This window comes from Mixophyes fleayi, chromosome 9, assembly GCF_038048845.1.
Source record: "Mixophyes fleayi isolate aMixFle1 chromosome 9, aMixFle1.hap1, whole genome shotgun sequence".
In the NCBI taxonomy this organism is placed as follows: Eukaryota; Metazoa; Chordata; class Amphibia; order Anura; family Limnodynastidae; genus Mixophyes; species Mixophyes fleayi.
This window is the reverse complement of record NC_134410.1, coordinates 1056244-1062243: the sequence shown is the minus strand read 5'-3', so window position 1 is coordinate 1062243 and position 6000 is coordinate 1056244.

The window sequence follows — 6000 nt, the reverse complement described above, 5'->3', positions numbered from 1 at the left end:
AGTATTGTTCATACAGAAATGGCTCTTGCTCATCCCCCCATTATTATATAGACATTATATAGTCCTCTAGGCGCGGTCTGCAGACCCGATATATTCCTCTGTGTGGTCTCCCGGCAGCAGCTTTGTGACCTGGTAGATGGAGGTAAGTTTATTAGGATGTCACGTCACACATATAACTTAGGGGGAGATTCAGTTGTCTGCAATATTCCATCTGTCATCTCCACAGTGTCCAGCTGCGTATAACCCATTACAGTAAGGAATCTGCCCTCATTTCTCCTTGTATCTTTATGGGGTGTGAGGAAAGATGAGCGGAGATTCCAGCCTGAACATCGGCGCCATGCGTCTCCGTGGAACGTTCCACAGTCACATTGTGCCCCGTAATGATGACCCTACACACATTTCTTTCTACAGTAAAGGATGATTATATGACACATTGGGGCACATTTATCAATGTTCTCAAAAAGTGAAAAATAGTTTTCAGACCTTATCGCATTGATAAGGATTGAACTTAAATTTATGAAGAACGCAACACAGAAACAGCAGTTCCGATAAACTGCTGTTTCTGTGATAAATAAAACATACCCCGTCCTCTTCGTAATGCGCTGTCTCCGGATCTCCTCCTTGTCCTCTTGGTTTCTCTTCTTACTGCAACTGCGCATGTGCAGTTCCAAGACCCGGACATGCGCACAAACATCTCGCTCTGTCTCTGCAACGAGAGCGATGAGTCATCATGATCATGTGATCCTTCCACACATGCGCTGTCCAGCTGAAGCTGGCGTACATTAGCACAGCAAGTTATCAAACAAAACTTTTTCGGAACTTGTTAGATTGCGGTTGGGAGCAGTCGCCATACTGTAGAATGGTGACTGCTCTCAAAAACGAAGCAGAATGCGCAACAGATATCCACGATATCTGCTGCAATGCACCCTTCTTAAATATACGGCACACTCCAAGTGGCGTTGGAGTTACGATAAGTGTCCGAAAGTGTACTAGCTCCACTTGTTAAACATGCACCTTAATAATCATTGTAGTAACACATACTGCAATGTGACTGAACAACTGGTCCTGGGGGCGATCTCACCACTAGGAGCTTTATGTTCTGTGCAGCGCTGAGATACGTCTGGTCCCCCCGCCCTCCGGGGCTGGACACAGACCCCCACACAATCCCGCTGCATTCTGGGTCGGAGGGTCCCCCGCGATCTGGCCACACAGGATGATTGCGGCATGTGTAACAATCGCTGACCATCGTTATATCGCGGCCCAGCGCTCGGGCTGATTGTTTTTATTCCTTCTGGAACATACAAATAATTATTGCACATGTGGAGAAAACTTTAGTGCACATCAATGTAACATCCATGAACTTCGTTGGAAATAGTCAGATAACGATTGATTTAAATGTGGCTAATGGATGAGACAAGGGAGCTAACTGCTACAATACAACCTGCTCTACCTGTCAGTAAACTGCTTCTAGTAATTATCTTCCCCCAATGTCTACAGGTTGTTTTACACACCAGTAACCAGTAATATCAGTGAATCACACTATTTCCTGCACAAGATTCGGATGGTTTCATTTCTTTTTATCATTATTCCTGGTCACAATTGTAGAAAGTGGGACAAAATATTTTTTATTCTGACCGATATTCTGTCTTATAGATGGACGGGGTATTAGTAGAATGTTGCAGCCGGCTGATCCTGTCTGAGTTTCCCCATAACTATCACATGAAGATAACAGAATATAGTAATAATTATGCCCTGTCAGTATTACTGTGCAGTACTCACTTGTGCTGAGTAATGCTGACTCAGGTGTGTCTGTCCATCCTGCTATATACCACTGAGAGTAGTTGATAAATTTACCCCAAAGACTTTATAAAGACGTCAGTGGGTTCATACTCACTGTATAAATCATTGTGATTTACTCTTTTCTTCCTTTTTTCATTTTTTATTTTATTCCTAATGTGTCCGATGTCTCTTGGTTGCAACTACTGTTATATGAGCAGAGTTGGGGGCAGAAGTTGTGCAAAGTTACCGGTAAATTTTCACTGGTTTATTGTCTATAATCTGCAGTATCACTGAAGGTCCTTATGTCAGGTATATACAGTAGATCATATCTGCCAACTCCCCCGGAATAATCCGGGTCGGTCTCCCAGACTCCCAGGAGAGCAGGCAAGTCTCCCGCATCCCACAATTCCCTGGCCAAAATAACGCAAATCGCGGTGAATTGTGCCATTTTGGCCCCGCCCCCGCATCAAAACATCATTTTTTGCACAGGGGGCGGGACCATAATGACGCGATTGACCACGCCCCGCCCCCTATAATCACGCCCCTCGCCCGGACTGCACTGCCTGAAAGCAGACAAGTATGATATAGATGACATTTCCAATTATATTTGGAACGTCCAACAAACGAGTGTTAGTAAATATCACCTCCGCTGGGTTTAACAGACGGGCAGGTACTTGCTTTTTTGAAGATCTGAGTGTGTTAATATTTCATAGGCTTCTTCTATTGTAATGTTTGTGTTTCTTTCACAGTACAGTGTTATTCTTCACAGGTTATTCATAGAAATAAGACAGAAATAGAACTACCAAGGACCTGAGTCATTATGAAGAGCAAAGCAAAAAGATTGGGAGTAATTTTGATACTGAACAAACCATGTTACAATACAAGTGGTGCAAATTAGTGCATTATTTTGCACATAAGATAAATATTGGCTGTTTTTTCTTCTAGCACACAAATACCTGATAGCTTTATTTTTACACTGAAATGTAAAGTTAATCTAGGACATCTCCTACCCCAACTATACACCTGTCCTCACATTATAAATTTACCTTCCCCTCCAATGTAACATGGTTTTGCCAAGGTGCAAAGTTACTCATTTTTTATGCTCTCTCCTTAATGACTCAGCCCTTGATGTGCCTGTTCCTTTGAGAAATGTGATTTTGCTGAGCTGACGCCATCTTGTTGCCTTATAGCCAATGTATTCTCTTATAGCTCACAGACAGCTTAGATACAGGAGTTATCTCGTTGTTTGCAAGAAACTGTGCCCATGACGTTGGATATGGCAGACAGGGGATAAACTCCCCCCCCCCCCCCCCCCCCGTGTGAAAATGTGAGAATGTAGCAAGATCTGTGTAAAGGGAGCATGAGTGGTAAAAACCTTTTGGGGTGTAGTTTTCTGAAATACGTGGTTTTGTGCTATATAGATGTGACCTTATAACCAATAGATCAGAGCTGATTGCACACACAGAACTTGCAGTGTCATTTATCTCTCCGGCTGATGAGCTGATAAACTGATAAACTGACAGGTGAACAGACTGTTTAGATCTAACACCTTCTTTATCAGTAGTGATGCCTGGTACAGAGAAACTCCCCTTTACAAGGCAGCGCCGCTTTAAATTTAAACGCCAAAGACGCCGAACTCGCGGGTGTTGAAGAACCCAAAGCTTAATACATTTACCCCTAGAACTCCCCAACAACAATGCAACAATGTCTTTTGGCTTTTGTTTGGATTTTCAAAGCTTTTCCTATAGTTTGCAATCATTCCAAAACATTTACTATGATTTCCGGCATTTACCCTCTTCCCTACAGAAGGTTTTATTAATGCAGCGAGTGATTTCCTGGATGTTACTTAGATACCTCTGTAATTTTACAGGAACAGATAAATGATTTGAGTGCAGCCGCGCGGAGCCGCCTTCTGAAACAGGGATAACAGTCAGGAAAACTTTGTCTTACTGTGCGGGTCGGAGCTGGTTAATATATTCCACGAAAAACACATTTTTATTTTACTCTCCCACACAAAGAACGGTTTCTCAATTTGGAAAACTTGAGTCGTATTTCCGACATCATAAATACCATTTAATTTGGAAATCGATGGAAAAACCGAATAGAGGGATCTGCTGGTATTGAGGGCGCTCTAGAACAAGCTGTTCTGTTGGAGAAAGAAAAGATAACAGGTACTAAATAATGTTATTGTCAAGAGCACAAAGATGTTGGTACTTTTAAATGTAATAGACATAATAATAATAATCCACAATTACATTATAATAGAAAAACATATTACAAACCACCTAGATGCTGTTAGTTATTTATCTAATAAAACACAATTAATGTACATACTAGGAAATTCTGTTTGTACATTAAGAATATAGAAAGCTAAATACTATTTGCTGCTGTCTTAATGCTCACCAGGAGCTGTACACAAATCTACCAAATAATTCAATATGTACAAAACAGTGGCGGAAATGTTCTGCTCTCTCCCACGTTCCAGAGTCTCTGGGACTTGCACACGGCGGACAGTTCACTAGGCGTCAGGTAGGTAACTGGGGTCATTTAAACTTTGCCCCAATTAGAAACTAAAACTAAGCACTGAGGGGTGTATGTGTTATCTACGGAGGATAGAGCTGCGCACTTCCATATATGCCTCCATATTTGCCTCCTCGCTGCCTCTGGGATTGGTCTGGTGATCCTCGGGGGAGGGGACTGGTCTGGTGATACTCCTGGGAGGGGACTGGTCTGGTGATACTCAGGGGAGGGGACTGGTCTGGTGATCCTCGGGGGATGGTTTGTGGCAGAATGAGGGCGCACACCCATGACACAGAGTTTATTCATTATCATGCAGCATGTTGGACCACTCTCTCCCCTCCACTCTGCCCCCAAATCATCTGAGATGGTGGAAATCAGATCTGCTCCATAATTTTGTAAAGCTGCATTATATACGTAGTACGGAAATATTACAAATGGCGCCGCTCTGCTACAAGAACAGAGCACTGGGGCTTGGCGTAGGTCAGCTTTTGGGGTACCCAAGTCACTTTTTAAACACTCACGCAGTCTCTTTCCACATACATTCGCTCACTCTTGTTGCAGGAGGCATTACATAAACAAAATATGTCAAATATATAATATATATTTCTGGGGGGAGGGGGTCACATATGGGGTTCTCAGGGGAAGGAGGTCACACAAGTCGCTCTGGGGGGAGGGGGTCACATTCTGCCCCAGCCGCCAGCTGGACAGTGATATAATGTGATGTGATAGTATTGCTGGTCTTTGTAGTACTTTGTGGTAATCTGGGCAGCGTGTCAGTAATTGCTTTATATTCAGACAGTCATGTGACTCATCCTGAAGGCGGGGGGAGGATTGGCTCACACATGTGATATATATGACATAGCCCCCCCCCGAGTGCTGCCGTCTATATTTAGCCCCCGCATGGTGCGTCTCTGTATAGATATAATAGATATATGATCTCCGTATGAATCAATCACAGGGCTGAAATAAGGACGTGTTTCCATGGAGACTTATTACGTCTTTATATGATATCCTGGGGGGTCTGGTTACCATGGAATCCACAAGTGATGTACAGAGAGGTGTAGTGGGGGGTGGATGAGGAGGAGGGGGCTGGGAACATGTATTGGGGTGGGGGGGTTAGAGGGCACATGATGGGCTGACACATAATTTTCCTGACACTTAATTTGCTGCTGTGACTCCATATTGGACAGAGATTTATAGCACATTGTAATTATACATAGAATAATCTCAGGGACATGTAGAGATCTCTCCTCCAGGTGACTGGAGAACAGTGATTATCTGACAACCAATCACATTCTGTCGCTGTACAGTTATAGGATAACGTATCTGGCTTACACCCCATGCTCTGCGCTCTGCGCCGTACGGAACATTAACGTCCCTCGTTGTATGTAACACATAGAAGAGTTCATCCACCCAAACAGTTTTTATGTTATTATAGATCAATAAACCCCTTCTCACCCCCCTCTCCCCCCGCCCCCACTGCTAAAGAAGAGAAGTTATATAACACTTTACATTTCTCTCCTAACATATTGCTCGTATTATCCTTATCTATAGATTATTATTTATAGATTATTATTATTATAATTTATTGATTAATTAATCATGAGAGTGAATCACCAGAAATCTTTGGACTATCTACACGCACCAGGTAAGAGATAAAAGCCACTTGGCAAGTTTATTACATGTCAAGGTAACAGAAAG